The sequence below is a fragment of the Falco rusticolus genome, chromosome Z (assembly GCF_015220075.1).
Source record: "Falco rusticolus isolate bFalRus1 chromosome Z, bFalRus1.pri, whole genome shotgun sequence".
Classification (NCBI taxonomy): domain Eukaryota; kingdom Metazoa; phylum Chordata; class Aves; order Falconiformes; family Falconidae; genus Falco; species Falco rusticolus.
The window spans coordinates 10047693-10067394 of record NC_051210.1 but is presented as its reverse complement, the minus strand read 5'-3'; the positions used below and the strand labels follow the sequence as shown (position 1 = coordinate 10067394).

The 19702-nt window shown below is 40.1% G+C and overlaps 1 long non-coding RNA gene across 1 annotated transcript; it reads right to left on the bottom strand.

The window, feature by feature from the left end:
• Positions 1–214: 214 nt before the first annotated feature.
• On the bottom strand, positions 215–16754 carry LOC119141786. Its single transcript, XR_005102040.1, has 3 exons — positions 16744–16754; positions 3737–3741; positions 215–1653 (listed from the first exon to the last, which is right to left on the bottom strand). It is a non-coding gene; the product is annotated as an uncharacterized LOC119141786 (long non-coding RNA).
• Between the last annotated feature and the right edge of the window lie 2948 nt (positions 16755–19702).

The window sequence follows — 19702 nt, the reverse complement described above, 5'->3', positions numbered from 1 at the left end:
CACTTCTTTATTGACGGCCGGGTGCGTGAGCGAGTCCTCTCACGATCAACGCGCACCAAGCTTCAAAATCATACACCTTATATAGAACTCATTCATTACATATTCATTAAATATTCATGCATAATCATAATATTTCCCATAAATCATTAACATACTCTCCTCCCATATCCGATTCTGTGCAGTAAAGGTTAGAAAGGTCTAGAAATGGGTCTGGGGTACGATTTGGGTAGGTGGTATGTGAGTCGGTGGTCTCGATCTCCCCCTGCCGGAATTACCTTTCACTTAAGGTAACTGTTTCTTGGCCGGCAACTACGGGTTGCTTCACTCCACTTTCCCCAGTTCGCATTAATTCTCATTTTGACATTTTAGTACATTCTCCTAGGTTACATATAAACAATCATCTCAAATCTTAAGTCTGTTATCTAAGTTCTAGACATTCCTACTAGGTGATTCTGACCAATTCCTCCAGCCTTGGTACGGGGCTGTACATGGGATTCTTATAACAGCTTTTACTATATAAGTTTCATTAAAATATATTTCTTATCCTTCTATATTTCTACTACATAATTGATTTTATAAAATCAAATAATCAATCAAATAAAGTCAATCAATCTTAACTTATTAGCAAATCTGTAACAAGAGTTTTACATCTAACTGCCATCCTTTACTATGTCTAACTAGGCACAGCTGATAAGTCCTTTCCTAAATCTGCTTTTTGTCAGGAAGTTTTTCCCCCTGAATCCAATGACAGAGAGAAGATGATGGCTTAACTCATTTTCACTGCTGATACATCACAACTAATTAGAAGGCTATGCATTCATTTTTTTAAACATAGTGCAAAACACAGATCAACACATGTTAGGACACAGGGTAATGAATTTGTTGTGCATCTCTATTTTAAAGACAGAACTATATGTACTCTTCTCCACTTACAAGGAAGCTCCTTTACACAAAAAGGTATGATTAATGCCAGAAATAATGTTTTAGTAGCCTTGATCACAAGGAGTGTATTGAAGACATGGTACCATGAGAAGATGAGGTTAGACACATTAAAATAAAACCGCTGAGGTCAAGACTAGTCAGCATAACAGAAACCCTAAACTTATGGATTCAAATCCTTTAATACAGAAGGAAAAAGTCTGTCTATGTAGTACCACAAGCACCTTGGCCATTTTCTCCAGTACACCAGATAATAATCTTGCCTGCATAACGCACCATAAACTAATTCCTTTGGTTTGTGGTCTTTCTTCACTGAAATTGGAAAATAACTGCAGAATTACATTTGCAATAGGACCAGCTTCTCTTCCATTAAACTCTGAATCAAAAAGTCAGCCAAAAATGACAGTAGACTTTAATATTCAGATGCTGGAGACAATTGTAATAGTATTTCCCATACTTAGAAAGTATTCCTAGAGTCTCAGAGCCATGCACACACATATAATCATAAAATCATAGAATGGTTTGGGTTGGAAGGGGCCTTAGAGATCAGCCAGTTCCAATCCCTCTGCCATGAACTTCCTTCCGACCTTCCACTAGAGCAAGTTGCTCCAAGCCCCCTCCAGCCTGGCCTCCACAGCTTCTCTGGGAAACTTGTGCCAGTGCCTCACCACCCTCACAGTAAAGAATTTATTCCTAATAACTAATCTAAACCTACTCGCAGTTTCAAGCTATTACCCCTTGTCCCATCACTACATACCCTTGAAAAAGTCCCTCTCCGCCTTTCCTGTAGGCTCCCTTTAGGTACTGGAAAGCTGCTATACGGTCTCCCTGGAGCCTTCTCTTCTCCAGGCTGAACAAGCCCAGCTCCCTCAGCCTGCCTTTGTAGGAGAGGTGCTCCAGCCCTCTGATCATCTTCATGGCCCTGCTCCGGACTCCCCCCAACAGATCCATGTCCTGTTTATGTTGGGAGCTCCAGAGCTGAACACGCCAGGTACTCCAGGTGGGTTCTCACAAGACCAGAGTAGAGGGAGAGAATTGCCTGCCTTCACCTGCTGGTCACACTTCTTTTGATGCAGCCCAGGATACGGCTGGCTTTCTGGTCTCCAGACACATTGTTGGGCCATGCTGAGCTTTTCACCCACTTGCATCCCAACATCTTTCTCCTCAGGGCTGCTCTCAATCCATTCTCTGCCCAGCCTGTATTGATGCTGGGAGTTGTACTGACCCGTTTGCAGGACCTTTTGTTTGGCCTTGCTGAGCTTGATGAGGTTTGCATGGGCCCATCTCTCAAACCTATCAAGGTCCCTCTGGATGGCATCTCTTTTCTCTAGTTTGTTGACTGCACTGCATAGCTTGGTGTTGTTGCCAGACTTGGTGAGGGTGCCCTTGACCGCACTGTCCATGTTGCTGAGAAAGATGTTAAACAGCACCAGTCCCAATACCAACCCCTGAGAAATGGCGTTGATCACTGGTCTACACTTGGATATCGAGGTGTTGACCACAACTCTTTGATTGTGATCATCCAGCCATTCCTTATCCACTGAGGTTCAACCTGTCAAATTCATGTCTCTCCAGTTTAGAGACAAGGGCGTTGGGCAGGACAGTGTTAAAAGCTTTGCACATGTCCAGGTAGATGACATGGGTTGCTCTTCCCTTATCCACCAACTCTGTAAACCTGCTGAAGGCCACTAAATTTGTCAGGCATGATTTACCCTTAGTGAAGCCATATTGGCTGTCATCAGTCATCTTTCTGTTCTCCATGTGCCTTACCATAGTTTCCAGGAGGATTTGCTCCATTCTTGCCAGGTTCAGAGGTGAGACTGACTGGCCTGTTGTTCCCTGGGTCTTTCTTTTTTTCCCCACTTTTTAAAAATGAGGGTTATGTTTTCCCTTTTCCAGTTGGTGGGAACTTCACTAGATTGCCACATATTCTCAAATATGATGGATAGTGGCTTTAGCCACTTCATCTGCCAGTTCCTTCTGCACCCATTGATGCATCTCATCAGGTCTCATGGACTTGTGCACCCTCAGGTTCCTTAGGTGGTCTCCAACATCATCTTCTCTTATAGCGGGCAGGTCTTAATTCTCCCAGTCCCTGCCTGTGCTTCTGTAACTTGGATGGTGTGGCTCCAGCACCTTCTGGTGAAGTTTGAGGCATAAAAATCATTGAGTACCTCAGCCTTCCTTACCTTCTTGGGTAACCAGGTCTCCTGTTTCCTTCCAGATGGCCCATGTTTTCCCTAGTGTTCCTTTTGTCATTGATGTACCTGTAGCAGTTTTTCTTCTTGCCCTTGATGTCCCTGGCCAGATTTAAAACTATCTGGGCTTTGGCTTTCCTAGCCTGATCTCTGGCTGCTCAGATAATTTCTCTGTATTCCTCCCAGGTTGTCTGTCCTTGCTTCCACTCTATTTAGGCTTCCTTTTTGTGTTTTATGGTGTTCAGGAGCTCAGAATAAATTCATCCACACAGACCTCCTTGTGTTTTTGCCTGACCTCCTGTTTGCTGGGACACATCGCTTCTGAGCTTGGAAGATGTCATCCTTGGATATTAGCCAGCTTTCTTGGGCCTCTCTTCTCTCCGGGGCTCTATCCAATGGTACTCTTCCAAGCAGATCCATGAAGATTCTCTCTTCCAAGCAGATCTGCTCTCCTGAAGTCCAAGGTAGTGAGCTTGCTATGCGTCCTTCTCACTTCTCTAAGGATCTTGAATTCCACCGTTTCATGGTCACTGCAGCCAAAGTTGCCCCTGCACTTCACATTCCCTACCAGCCCCTCCTTTTTGGTGGCTGCGTGACACCTCTCCTCTTTGGCTCCTCTATCACCTGGGGTAGGAAGATATCATCAGCATGTTCTGTGAACCTCCTGGATTGCCTGTGCCCTGTTGTATGTGTGCCTAATGGACATTGAGGTGGTTGAAGTCCCACATGGGCACCAGGGCTTGTGAACATGAGGTAGCTCCTATCTGTCTGTAGAGGGCCTCATCCACTCAGTCTTCCTAGTCAGGTGGCCTGTGGCAGACCCCTACTGTAATGTAACCAGTCACTGCCCTCCCTTTAACTCTGACCCATAAGCTCTCAGTTGGCTCCTCAGCCATCCTCCGGTGGAGTTTTATGCACTCCAGCTGGACATAGAGAATGGCACCTCCTCCTCACCTCTTGTGCCTGTCCTTTCTAAAAAGTCTGTATTCTTCCTTGGTACATTAAACTTTTGATTTTTTTCTTTTATTTTCACTGTGCTATGAAGACATTCTGAGGTTGTGTGGATAATTGTTATTCAGAGGAAGAAAGAAATATTTGAGGGCAAACCTGGAGTAATTTATACTGTAGTGTCTTCCTTTTTGAGTTTTGAAGAAAACGAGAAGTAAATTGAAAGGAGCCAGATAAAAAAATTCTGAAGAACTGAGTCAGAAAGAGCAAGGAGGACAATGATATTTCAGAGTGTAGGTGATGTGGGATACTCCCAACATGTTTCTGTCAAAATTGAATGACTGAGAGTTAACCGACTACCCTTTACAGTAACATTATCACACCATTAATGTGATATTCCTCAGTATATTCATCCTCTTGCTGTTATCAAACACAGTGCACATTTATCAATCACAGTCAGCTATTCAAAGAAATAATCCGGTAATGTTGTTGTGAATGGCGTTTGGTTTCAGAACTTTAGTGGGACTCAATGGAAGTGCTATATCTACATTTTAGTAAATGAAGTGGTGTCCTAGAGACTGCTAACAGTACAAAGATATGCAACTAGAGCAAATATGTACCTCTGCAAATCAAAATATTTTTTAGGTACCTGATAGTCCTGTGATTTTAAACTATATCTATAACGGTGCCAAGATATGATAAGGTGATTGCACGGCCTGTGCCGCAGAGAAGGTACTTAAATTTCCTCCGATTGTATGTGATAAATAAGATTTATTTCAATATACTTTGATTATGGGATGAACATTTCAAAGACAAGCCTTGCAAAAAGATACCCTTCAGACACATCAATAGAAGGACAGCTGGCTGAATATTTTTCAAATTACTTTTTCTGTGCAAAATACTTGAGTTGTTAAAACACAATGTGATTGGTATAAAGGTCTCTTTCAGTGAGATTATTATTACCAAAAACAAGTGTAAAAGCAAACATTTCAGTTTAAAGAAAAGCTTTGAAAATACACAAAACAAATGGTTATTTGGAGTTGAAACATGATTTATAGCAAGTACTACAGATGAAATATAACAAGCCTTCAGAATTACTGAAACAAAGTATTAGCTTGACTCCCTCTAATTTGATTTGAACAAGATTTTTGCTTTTCAAACTTTTTTGAAGGTTTGAAAATGTCAAGATTTTTTGGAGGATCATAAAAATGTTTTCATTCCCGTTTTGAACAGTTTGTTCTGAATGCAAGTGAGAAACAGTTCTCTATGCATAACTTTTAAACCCTTTTGCTTGTTTATAGCACAGACAGTATGTACGTCCTGTAACCTTGATGCATAGGGTGCTAAGTGGATTTGTTGCAAGTTTTCCTTCTGACAAAACAGTGCTTGACTGCCTGAGTTAACGAAGAGCCCCTATTATTACTGATTAAGCCTAATTGATAAGATACATACAAAAATTCAAGTTGGTCTATTTGCCTCCAGCAAAATGCAGTGGTGCACATACTCACTCCCTTATTCACTATGAATTATGTCAATATAGCATGTTGGAACCTTCTAGAATAATCTTCTTCCAGAATAAATATAAGGTTGTTTAGGCTTCATTTTCTGTTTGCTGTTGCTAATTGATTGTTTTCTATCATATGGGGTCTTGCATGCCTGAGGAAGTTGCATGCAGAAAAGGTTGCTATGAAAAACGAGATAAAGGACACCGTTTTGTGTATAGTTATTCTGGTAGTGAGTTTCAGATATGCATTTTTGTTATTTTTAATATATTGTCAGATGAAGCATGGCTTGGTTGAGAAAAAAAAAAGTTTTCTCACAGTTTGTCTTCCACAGATTAGATCAGAATCATGGCAGAGTAGTTCTTTTGGGTTTAATCCTCTTAAGTGTGCCCTTTTGAGTACTTCAGCTGCAAGACTTCCTCAGTTTTTATTTTTCAGCTTAGGTTGCTGATCTACTTGAAGGTTTCTCTTGCCACGTAGTGATTGTTTCTTTGTTGTTTCAAAATGATACGTTCTGGGGTAGCTGGCTTTGGAGATATTTTTTTTTCTGCTCCATAGCAGCAGAAGGAGAAGAAAACATGCCCTGTTCTGATTTGTATCATTCTCCCTTGATGAATTGTCACAGTGACTTGATTAATATCACTCCCTACCTTGGGAAATCGCTTGCCTAAACAGCATGACATTATACTGAAACAGCCCTCTGTGCTGCTGGAAAATGCAAGGACAAGGGAAGAGGTTTCTGCCATGAAGTTAGGAGTGAAAGGGAGGCTTCCATTTCTGAGTTAATTTCTGAACGTCCTGTACACAGGCAAATTTGTGGCAGATTTCCTGCAGTGGAGTGTGTCTAATTATTTGAGATCATCTAGTCTCTATGAAACTAAGACTGAAAGCTACATCTTAAATTTCGAGTCTTCCTCACAGCTCACTGCCTCCATGAGCTGTTTTAATCTCCTGTTTGGTTATTTCTCCCCTCTCTGAAGTCAACAAAACAGGTAGGTAGTATATGTGTAAATAAATCAAAAGAAATCTCAGATTTAATTTTGGATTTTTTATTAAACTCAGGCTCCTGTTTGTTACTATGCCTTCCATGTTAGTTTGAATGTTAAGTTCTGCCTTATGCCCTATTTCCACTTAAATGAAGAGGCTGGAATTGGGAGACACTTTCTGGGACAAACCTGTAAAGTAACACAAGTCAGGGCTGCAGCTGAGCTGAGTGCACCCCTGCAACTGGGCCCTGATGGGTCCTGTGAAAAGGACCTTGCCTTACGCCCTCTTTGGAACAAGAAGCTATAAGTGCTGTTGGGTTGGATGGCTTCTTGTTGCCTTCCACATTTATCTTCTCCTAATTAATCAACAGGATCTCTTCCAGAGCTGAACAAGTGGTCTTTCCTATTGAGTGCTTCTGTGTCAGGAAATAACTTACCATAGTGATGGAGTCATCTTCATAAAAGATTTTAACAAAACAGGCATCTAGAACTTACCTGTAAACTGTTCCAGTTAAAGGTGCTTACTAATGATGAGTTAACTGAGCATGGCTTCTTTGGAGGTGTCTGACAACAAGGAACTCTTTCTATCAATGCTCATGCTTTTTTGGTAGATTGAAGATTTGGTAGATTGAAGGTTGGCAGCTCCTTGGAAGGGGATTCAGTCTCTTTCTTTTTCTGAAATAATTAGAACTAAGCCCAAGAGTCTGCAATTCCCCTTAGCACTTGAGGTCATCTTAATATCAATAAAACATGTTTTTGCAAGTGAAGGTATGAGATACCTGCATGCTGTGTTTCCAGTAGGGTTTTTAGCAATTGCATTTTCGTAGCCTGGCTTCTCAATGCAGATATTTTAGATGTTCCCAGTGAAGCAACTGGATAATCAGGCTGGTTCTCCAATGATAGAACAGATGATCAGAAAAGATCATCCACAATGATTGCTTGCAGGATACTCTCAGTGTATGCTTACTGCATATTGTATCTGCAGGGACCAATGGCAGAGGGGGCTAGCAAGGAGAAAAGTTCTAGCTGAGAGGTTAATAAATACAGTAATGTGTTATTAGATTCAAATAATTCTAGGCCATGCCTAGCAATAAGATACCTAAAACACCCTCTTTTGCACCACCAGCGGGAAGGAGTGACCAGTATTTTGTACCTTGATAGTTAGAAGCTGGCTGCCTTGTTGGATGGTCTTGTCTCACAGCTACAGACTCCCTCTTGATGGAAACAAGAATAGACAGTAAATGAGGACACAGGGAGACATTCAAGAGTATCCTTGTCCAGTTCCCTTCACCTTCCTTGGAGATGATGCAATTCGTTGCAAGGACAGTTGTGGACGGCCACTTAGAGGAAATCCAAAGAAGTAAAGAAGAAAAATAACTTCTAAACCACCAAATGTACAAACTATGCTCCTTAGGGTATGTGACATATACTACTGCTGGTTTGGGCATAAAAAATCCAATGCCATCACACTAATGAACGCCTAAATACTATAATTTTTGCATGCATGGTGTAATGCATTCTGTAAAAAGCAGCCTCATGGAAATCAGCAGCACCACCCTGTGAGAACAAATGTAGTTTTCTGTCTGATTTATGATTCTCTTCCATTAAACACCACAATAACATTGTCGGGCAAGCAGTCTGGTCCCAAAGGAAATGGATTCTCATTATGTTTTAATTCATAGAGCAATTACTTACTGTTTCATGTATGATATATAGCGAAAACTCAACAAAGTTAACTTATAAAATGTGGGTCACTTTGAAGAAGCAAAATGTGAAGCTGCTTTGCTTCAAAGCCATGATGCTTTATTTTCTTTCCTGTCTTGGTTTTTCAGCCACACCATGATAATGGAAAAGGGGGAAATATTTGACAGAGATATTATTCTGGAAAGATGGAGAAAAGAAGAAAATGGGACAGCAAACAGTACCCTCTTCTGTACTCAAGACAGATGAAAAAAATTTTCCATAAATTCCTCAAATAAATAGTCATTTTCTTTGCAATGTTCCCATCAGAGGCAAGAATGAGGCTGTTACCATCTTTAAGGGTATAATTTTGGCTCCATAGAGAAGAACAACACCTGGTGATTTCATTTCAATTGGTGTATGCAGAGGAGGAAGAGTAAGGTAAAAGAAAAGAAAGCTGGTCAAGGAGAGGGGCAAGAAATAATAAATGAGAGACAGAAAGTATTTTAATGAGTTGTCATTTTGAACAGCATGATTTGTGAGTCCAACACATGGATATCTGCCTTTATGGTACGTAGGAAAACAGTTTAAAAAATCTTGTCCATGTTATTTACACTGACTATGGAAAACATACACCCAACTTAAAGAGGTTTGATGTTATGAGCTGAAACGTTGTGGGCAGGAGGAGCAGTTTGTTTCTGAGTACCTCTAAGAAAAGTATCTTTTTGTGTGGCCATAAATATGTGCATTCCTGTATTTCTGATACAAAACACTAGTGTAATTGACTTTGTATTGGAATTGATATTGTTAATGGAGAGTAATTGATAACATGTGAAGAAGAATTAGTCAGAGGCTGGACATTTTAGCCGTCAACAACCCCTCTTTATTTCCTTGATTCCTCTCTTACCTATTTGTGCATCAAAATACTATTGTGTTCCCATCACATTAATTGTGATCTCACATCAGATTTATTCAAGATGCTGTGTACTTGTGATACCTTTCAAACAAATCATTATATAAACCAGCCAAAACTTTGAAAGTGTTTTGAAAATTGACTTGAAGTCTTGAAAACATCAAGGTATTCAACTGTGAAACGTGATGCATAATTTAATACTTTGCTGTTATTAGGTGTACTTGAAAAAATTGAACCAACACTCAAAATAAATCTCTGTGAAGTAATTATTTTCGTTTACAAACTGCAAAGTACTACAAAGCTGAAATATTTTTAAAGAATTGTCAAAAGAGAGAAGTGGCTTCAAGCTTAAACTCCATTAGCATGCAACAAGTCTAAAGCTCAGATCCATGATAGCTAACAAAAAATCCAATTAAAATAAGATATCTTGTGGGGCAGAAGTGGGCCTAGTAATTTTTGAAATTAGATCAAGCCTTTAAATTACTGGGGCCTTTCTTGAAAAGTTACATTGGAACTACACTGTATTTTATGAAATAAAACTAACTGGGCAGCTATATCACAAAAGTTGTGTTTTTAAATGAATGTGATAGATTCTGAGATGAGGCATGTGACTAGGACAATTCAGTGTGCCAGCTGCTGACCATAGCTCACTCTGTAGGAAGCATTGTATAGTTCAAGCTGGTACATGTTTTCATCAGTAGCAGATATTCTTCATGCCATTCTGAAGGAGTAATTAGCAGAAAGAAAGCCTGAGTAATGATGGAAATCACGTACTACTGCTACTACTACTGTATTCTATTACTAAATGATATTGCTCCTTGGTCCTGTTCCTTCATTTGAAAGATTCAGATAAGTTCATAAGAAAATAAGCCCTGGCCCTTTAGGAAAGCATAAATCTTATTCAAGATGAGCTTCTCACTAGAGTACAATTTTCAGTCTTTTCAGTTCTTGGCTGTGCAAGAAAAAAAATATTAAGAATGTAATTCAATTACCTCTCACAGTTTCAGCAAAATAGTATGTTCAGTGTCAGAAGAATGGTAAAGCATTCAATTCAGTGTAGCAATATTATAACGAAAACAACATAGCAAATCGCAAACTGTCATATTAAAATTTTCAAAATATTTTGCTTAATATAGGAAAATACAGAGCTTTCATTTGAAAAAGAATGTCATTTGTAATTCAATGTCATCTGCATTGACGCAATGACTATTCTGGTGGAGATGAATTTCCATTGATGAAACAGAGTTTCTTATGAAACAGTCCATCCTATCCTAGAACCTAAACTTCTCCTTACTTGTAATGAATTTTGTATTTACATAAAGTCATTCTTATTAGCATTGTAAATAATTACATTTTTCAGAGTTTCTCTCCTTTTTCTATGGACTTCAACTATGTGTTTTCTTGGTCAGCTCATTAGAATTGACTCCCTCTGCTAGGGGACAGGAAATACATGAAAAACCTTTGCATTTACCTTTATTTTTAACAGAGATATTCAGAACAAATGAAATATCAGAAACATAGATGTTCATGTGCTAACTCTGTTTTGACACCACCAGTCATGTTCTTCCTCATGTATCCTTTGCATTTCCCTCATATGCATGTGAAAAGTCTTAGGATCACAGAGATAATTCAGACTGGAAGGGATCTCAGGTCTCAGGTATAACCTCCTGCTCAAAGCAGGGTCAGGAGACCAGACCAGGATGCTCAGGGCTTTTTCCATCTGATTCTTGAAAACCTCCAAAGACAGAGATGATACAACCTCTTTGGGAAACCTGCTCCACTGCCTGGCTGTCTTCATGGGTAGAAAACTTTATCTCCAGATGATGCCATCCAAAAGGCATTTGCATGATTGGCTGTTGCGGCCAGATGACCCAGACACGAAGTGTCCCTGGGAGTCCACTGGAGCCAATGCACCGCTTATGATCCTGTGTTTGTTGTCAGGGATAGGGTGAGTCGCCGTATGGGTGTGCTGTTGTGCGGCGAATGAGGAGATGGGAAGCAGCTTGATGCAAGCAAATGTCGGTTTATTGTACAGGAGCACGACTTTATATACACTTTCAAAGGCTGCGCGTTTTAAACTAATTGGTTCTTGAGGCTAAGCCTTGCATACTAGGCAATCCCTGATTGGCGGCTAATTAACAGCAAGGTGTTGCCTTTCCTTGGCTCCAACTTTGGCGCCATCCGTTTCCCGCTCCCCTGTGCTCTGCAAACAGGCCTCATCATGTTAATTGTTGTCTAGACAAGCTCGAGCACACTCCCCTCAGCTAACTGATTGCCATGCATGGTCCCAGTTTGCAGCCTGCTCCTGCACTGTTGCTTGATTTTCCTTCTGCTTCTATAAAGCTTTGTTTTATAACATGTTGTCAGACTCCATTCCTGTTTGGACCACACCATCCGACCAGGCACATCTGCAAGGAGCCTGTCTTCGCCTCCTTAGTCCATTCTCTTTCTGGGTGTTCTGATGCTGTCTGTGCTCCATGCTGAACCAGGCCCAACCCTGCAGCCCCTCCTCGCAGGGCAAGTGCTCCAGCCCCACTGTCCCAATGGTCCCCCTTGAACTCCTTTGCTTTATCAATGTGTCTTCTGCCTAGGAGCCCAAACAGGACACGGTACCCAGATGAAGCATGACACATGATAAGCAGAGGACCCTTCTCCAGTCCCTAGCAGAACTGCTGCCAGGGGTCTGCATTCCAAAGGCAGGACTGCCCATTGCTCCTGCCTGAATTTTATGGGGACCCTGTTGGCCTTTTCCTCCCCTCTGTCCAGCCCATCAGGATGACAGCCCTCCCCTCATGTGTATTGACTAGCCCCTGAAACTTGTTGTCATCTTCAAAGCTGATTAAAGTGCTCTTCATTATGTCCTTCAGGTCTCTGAGAGATGTTAAAAGGACATGTCCACAACACACCCTGCAGTAGTCCACTTATTGCCAGGCTGTAATGTTAAAACTTGGACACAGGCAGATTGTGACACAAAGTGTTGACAGTCAAGTCTACTCCCCTGTCATCCACAAAGACAGTCATTTTATCACAGAAGGTAATCAGCTGGGTCAGGCATGATTTACCCATAAATCCATACTGACTGTTCATATTCCCCTTCTGCTCTTTCATGTGCCCAGAAATGTCTTCCAAGAAGACTCAGTTTGTGATTTTACCAAGAGTCAACATGAGTCTGACTGACCTGTAGTTCTCTGGATCATCCCTTTGGCCTTTTTGAAGCTGTGTGTGATTAACTGCCCTTCTCTGGTCTTTGAGAATCTCTCCCAACCTCCATGACCTTTCAAAGAGGAGAGAGAGCAGTGTTACAAGGACTTCAGCCAGATCTCAGCACGTGGAGTACGGCCTAATGGGACACGTTGACTTGCATGGGTTGAATTCTCACAAGTGATCCCTGACTCATCCCTCATCCACTGTTGGTCCTTCTCCTTCCTCTTCAGCCCTTTCAGGTCAGGGTAGCTCAGCCCCACCTGTGCCTGCTGTCACATAATCACCCAAACCTTTCAGCAATGGGGCTGCCCTTCCCTTTTTCACCCTTTTACTACTAATGCAGTTGCAGAAGTTCTTCTTGTTGCCCTTGGCATCCCTTGAACCTCTCAATCCAGTTGAGCTTTGGCTTGAATGACACCAGCCCTACAGGCCCCTGGTAAATTCCCTAATTTCCTCCTTTGCACCGCCCACCCCTGTACGCTGTATTTTTATCTGCTTCCCCTGCCTAAGTCCAGCCCTGCTCACCTGAAGTCTGTGCATTGTGCTTTGCTAAAAGATTTTTATTCTCTCATTTCAACTCCGATGTGCATGTTCCTATAGGATTAATTCAGAAGATTCTTGCTTTTTTACTCATAATGAGAAAAGACTCTCCACCCATCCATTTACACTTTCTAAACAGCCTAACTAGCAGCTACTTCTAAGCTTTGATCTTTCCTTCATTTGAGTATGATATACTCCTAATTTCTAGATTAATCTATATTTATGTTTTCCCCACACCATAAAGTCAAGACTCATTGATGTGTTTGATTATGAAAAAGTCATATCAGTGTTTTTAATAGGTTCTTATCATCAAAGATCTTTTTGTTTCTATTACAAAAAAAGTGATATCTCCAGTGAAGTAATTTCATGGCAGTAACTTGATTAGATTACATGTCAATTCCTTATTTAAATTTATCCTCTTTTTCTATTTCAAGCTTTGGAGTGAAACTGACCTTTTAACTGGCAGATACAAGAGATGCCCCCTGCCCCCCTCACCCCCACACCCCCCCCTCCAAAAAAAAAAACCAAAACCCAAACAAAACCCCCCAAAAACCAAAACAACTGAACAATTGTGAGGAATATGAAATTGAATAATATTTTCATATTTTCTTCAATACTGGCTATTTAAGAAAGTTCTTTTCAGTCTTGCCCACTGTTTACAATCAAAAGTGAGTTCACTGTTCTTTCCTTTAATGGCCTGACAATTTATAGCTCCCACGTGACTTCACTCCCTAGATCTTATTTGCTAACACAAATTGTGTGTATTTAGATATGTATCATGTCTGGGGAATATTTGAAATTAACAAATACATACTATAAACCAGTATTTTTAAGCATCATATGTATATTTAAGCATAAAAGATATTTGTTTCCAGCTTTGGAAAAACCCATTTTTGAAAACAATTCCTGGATTTTAAACATATACTACATGAAAATGTAGACTTCATTACATACAGAACACAGCGACTGTCACATGATTTCTGAAAATTTTTCTTGATTCCTTTAGCAAGCACAAGATAAGTATTTCCCTTGCATTCTGATTGATGTTTCTGTTTTCATTGTCTTACAGGAAGAAGAAATCAGGATGCTGCAGTCCAGGCACCCAGCACCACATATCAAATGGCATGTTTTCAGTACTTCAGGAAAAAGGGAGTGCTGCAAATTGCCCGTTCTCGCAGAAGGTGAAGCTACCAACATGTCTGCATGTTGCACAAAGTGTCTCACAGACCACTCAGGTTTGCACAAACCTGATGGAATCTGGAGACAGAAAAATAAAGTTGGAGAGGATCTTGCAGATGGTCTAGAAAAAAGAAAACTTGTTTGTCCTGAGACTACAGGTGCAGACTGAGATTATTCCTTGGCTGTTGTCTCTGTCTGATGGACATTTAGATGTTGTACTGGGTGCACAGGGCCAGGTTTTGGTAGCGGTGGGACTGCAGGGGTGGTCTCTGTGGGAGGAGGCCAGGGGCTGCTCCAGGATGGTCATGGCTAGTTCCAGCCAGCTCCAACAGACCCACCTAGAGGACACAGCCCAGCCCCCCAGCCGTGGGTGGGGTGTCTCTGTCAAAACGTATTTAAGGCAGAAAACCTTTCAATGTTTGTCTTCATTTCTCACTGCTCGGATCTATTTTATTTGGCAAAAAATGAATTCATTTCCCCAAGTCAAATGTGTTTTGCCCAAGACAGTAAATGGTAAACAATGCCCCAGTCCTTAAGCAGACCCACAGTTCTCTCATCTCACCGAAGAGGGTGAGTGAGCAGCTGGGTGGGCGTTCGGCTGTTTGCCACAGCTAAACCACCCAGATGTGCATGCAGTTCAATGTGTTAAGCTCACACACACGAGGGAAACATTTGGGGGGGTTGAGAGAGGGTGCTGATGTCTGTATCAGTTCCATTGATACTTTCTCTAGTTCTGTTTTCCAAACGTAGGATATTTCTGAGAATATTATTCCATGAAAGGTTTTCTTGAGAACTGGACTTCAGAGGTGGTTGATGAAAAAAGAGCTCTGCAATATCATATACCAAAGACCTACTTCCAAGATGCAATACAATTAGTATTTTCTGTTCCACTAGAAAACATGAATTGCAGCATAAGTGATGGTTATCAGTGAAAAAGACTTTGCTGCAGCTGTGGTTAAATGCTGAGGCTTCTGCCTCTACTTGTTGAGAAGCTGCTCTCTTCCCCGGTTTTGTTTCTGGTCAGTGAGTGTGCCGAGTCCTGGGTGGTGTCTTTGCAGGGTTAATGCATAGATCACTAGTACTGGCACTCTGCGTGCTCAGTTTTACAGAAAACAAATTGGTAACTGCCTTCTGGCAAATGGGAAGAATGAAATGTTCCCTTCGCATCATGCCTTAGGCAGCTTTGTGAGGCTCAGCAGCTTTTTCTACATGAGAGACCACCCAAGGTTATGGCAGTTAGTTTTCAAATGGTTTGGAACTGCCTGCACATCATAAAAGCAAATGCTTTAAACATTGCACCATTAGCATTTTCTTTTAGCTGTTTTTATAATGGTTTATTTCAATACATATGTGAGGATACTCTGCTCCTTTTGGATGCAATACAGTGGATGTTCACAACTACCTGAGAGAATCCCACTGGACACCAAAGTTATTCTACAGAAGAAAGTTATTTGGAGAAATTTTGTAGTAGTTGCTCATGAAATGTACATATATTTGTTATATACAGACATAGATATATTTGTAAGGAATAATAATACATAATCTTGTATAGATGTCTAAATTGTCTAAGTAGATCAAAATCTAGATATGAATACTAATATGAACATGCATTTATTTGTCTAAATATGAATAAATATATAAATGTATGTGCATACATTACTAAATATTTCACAGACATATAGAATGTTGTATTTATATACACATATGCAAGTTACATATATAGATATGTGGATAGCTTGATGTATGCATCATTATATATCATGTGTACATATGGTTACTCTTTTGCCATAAAAATGATATTATTTTTTATACATTCAGGACAAAAAAAAAAGAGTACAGTTCCCATGCTTTTTTGTGACTTTTTTGGTTTGTTCCTTTGCTCCTAGCACCCCCCCACCCCCCACTCCCCAATATTTTAAGAAGACAAGCATAATTCTACTGTAAAATAACTTCCAGATCTGAGATGCTATTTTGTTTATCACCAAGCCTGGGGATGTAATTTTTTTCAGATTATATCAATGTCTAGATGATGTGCATATAGATGGGAGAAATAAAGTAATTTCCTGTTAGGGGGCATGTTACATTAATGATATTTGCCACTCAGTCAGATTGACAATCAGCTTGAAACCATGCATTGGTTCAGAAATACTGTCTTCTTCAGCAGGGCTACAGCAGCAGAAATATCTGCAGCAATGGAGACATTGTGCCACACATTTGCATGCACCACTAGAGCCTGAATAATTTCTTCACAGGACTTCTTTTTCAACATAGATTTAAATTTTTGAGATAAGCAGGTAACAAAAGTTGACCTGAAATCCGGATCCCACTAGGATTTTACTTTGGCTCATTTGATAGCTAGAAACTCAGGTCCTTCTCCAGAAGTCCACTGGACATTAAAACCCAGATACACAATTGCTTTTTCAAAGTACTTTTCAAATGTTTCATCAAAGATATAATTTGAATAACAACAAAATATGAGAACTATTTTAAAATGCCCAGAATCTATGGTAAAAATACGCTTTTTGGCTTGCTTTACAGTGCAGGAGGTTTCTGAGGACAGACTTGTAGTGATGTTTCTGTAGTTGTCAACTTCAACTTTTTCATTTGTTTCACTGTATTCTTTCTGCTACACCTGCCTTTCTCCATGATTTAACTTTTATTTTAATTAAGCAATATCATGAAAAGTCACGTTTAATAAGGGAGTGCAAAGACTTTAACTAATTCATGCTCAACTGCACCTCTATCAAGCAAAACCCTTAATCAAATGCTCTGGTAACCAAAGAGTCTGATCCTTCAAGCTGCTATGTTATTTCTTACAGGAAATGAACATTCCCAGTTACAGCTGGTTTCAGACTCACAGGTAACAAGGTAACACAGACACTTAACTTCTGGTATGGATTGAAAATTTATTTTCACCAAAACTCTTTGGTTAATTATTTTTTTATCTTTCATTGCAAGTATACATCACTTTTCCTTAAAGCTTTTTAATTCAAATTAACATTGCTCAGGTATTTTTTTTTACCATTTACATTTATTTTTTTAAAGATGGAAGGATTATCAAAATAATAAACCCCACATATTTGTTATATTTTTAGGGAAAAGTTCCCTTTCCCACCAAGCTTAAGCTGCACAGGCTTATAAAAAAATCAAGATAGCTATTCTGATTTTTTTTGTGTGTGTATCTTTATTTCTTTAAGAAACTTTGAATGTAAAAATATGCCGCAATTCAGTATATATCCTATATATGTGCCTTAATTATAACCTTGTTGGCTACCAACATAAAAGATAACTTTGCATCAGCAAAAGTAAGAAATTTGTCATGTTTAGTAGTACAGAGTTTCCTGACAGTATCTTCAAATATTGTGGAGTGCATTCATTTGAAAAGGTTAATTTCCTGCAGGTTTTTTTACTGATTTTGTAATTAAGTGATTTTTTTTTTTTTTTTTTACAATAAGGTTTTCAAAGAATTTAGAAACATTATAAAAATGTTTTTAATCGGCTTCTTCATGGACATCCACTCTTTAAATTAATGAGTTTTTCACATGTCTTTAATTCTGGATTTCTCTGAATCTTTTGCCCTGATTTTTGGAGCCAGGCACAAGCCTGGTGTTGAGATGCTGATAAAAAAGCCACTGTATCCTATAGTTTGGATATGGCAAGGTGCGAGTAAGCTGATAGAGGAGTTGCGCTTGTCAGGAGTCCTACTTTCTGAAATGCTTAGAAGAGCCAAGTCAGTTCCCAGGAGAAGAGGAGTGCATTCAGTCATTTTCTGAATATCCACTGGCACTAGTGTTGCTTTCTTAATAATGGAGGCAGTGGTGAAGCCTCCATTTGGTGATGCATGGTATCAAGTTTGGGAGCCTTTGCAGCACAAGTGGTTCCAATCCAGAGGACAATCATCCCTGCCTTTATCTTTCCTGCCCCACAGTCAATTATTATTTCTTTTTTCAACTCTTTCCTCTGAATCATCTCAGTTCCTTAAGCTTTAACTCAGGCATGCTGGCATCAAGGACGTTGACAGCTACAAAACATGAAGTAAGATTTAATTAGTCCGTAGTACTGTACGTCATCTGACATTCTCTGACCATGGTGAAATCAATAGCCCAAGAAAAAGACATACCAAGACAAATACTAGCTGCTGTAAATATGGAACAGTTTGCCCTGTGACATCACCTCGTAGCAGTAAATAGTGCCCTACAGTGCAGCCCATGGGAAGTGTGGGGCAGTGTCAGGATAGCACCTAAGGCAGGGAGGGATGCCAGAGATTATATCACCATGCCCTTAATATGCCTTTACACATTCAACTGACTATATAGATCTATGTAGAGAAGACAGGTTCATCAGGGAACTAGATGACTCTCTGGTATCTCTTGTCCTCATTTACAGCCTTATTTGCCTTGACAGCTCATTGTACAGTTTCTTTTCTTGTAGGTGCATCTGGTTTCTGAGCTGTGGAAGAAAGGATTGTGTGATCTCTCACAATCTCATTTCTAAGCACTTTCTTCTCTCTAGGTTAAGCTCCCTAGAACTGCTTTTGTGTCTTCCCACTCAGGTGAAATGTCCAGAGCTGGACATTCCAGACCAATTTAAAACCATCCAGTATCAGTACCCGAACGTGGGGAGACTAGTGAAGAAAATACCTTCCGGAGTAAAACAGAGTATGTCCTAAGAAATAACCGCTTTGGTTTAGAGCAGCGCTGAGAGAAGGTTTTGCTTTTGACTGGTAGGTGACAAGAAAGATCTCAGAAGGCAGGTTTTAGCATGGGCTAAATTGATGTTGCGGGGATGTGGGAAACCACAGAAGAATGATTCTCTCTTCTTTCTGCAGGACACTGCATAGTACTTCTTTTTGACATTTTTGCCCTGCAGATGACAGGGAAAGGCAGGCTAATCCAAACAAAGGTTGGAAATGATTAGAGCTATTTGCTTGTACAACAGAAAAGCCATTCTCTGAAACTACTGGAGCAAACAAATGTCCCTGTCTGCATTGGCTTGAGGAGGTGCCAGAAGGACTGCTGCTACTGAGCTTTACTTGCCTTTCGGCAGGTGACTAACACCTAAAGGAATTCAGTAAATGGCTTTGTGGAGAGAGAACTTTTACTTGTGCTGGTGGTGTGGTGCCTGCAGGAAATAACAAGCAATAAAAGCTTCCATGCTGTGTGTAGAGGTTGAGAATTATAATGGAAAACTCAAAGGATAGGGAGGTGAAAAGAAGGTTTTCTGAATGCCATCTCTCTCAGTCTTTACATCAGAATGGTATCATTGACTCTTCCTTACTAAACCCCTTTTCCGATCAGAAATACATACCTTTGATGTGAAAGGTGGTTTTGAACTCAAATTACAGGATAGTAAATCCTTGAGAGATGTAGTTTACAGGCAAGTTTAATCCCTTCTTTAGTCCAGAAGAAAGAAACGTCCGGATGCTTGTTTCCTGCTCCCTTGGCAGGACTGTGTTGTGCTTGAATGGTTTGTTTAGCACTGTTATTCTGCACTAATTTATCTTGTGCTTTTCAACCTTTTGTATTTTATATATGCATATTAGAAGAAAAAAAAAAAAAAGTGCTACTTTCACCTTGAAGAAAACTGTTTTTCCTGGATTTCCTCTACAGCTAG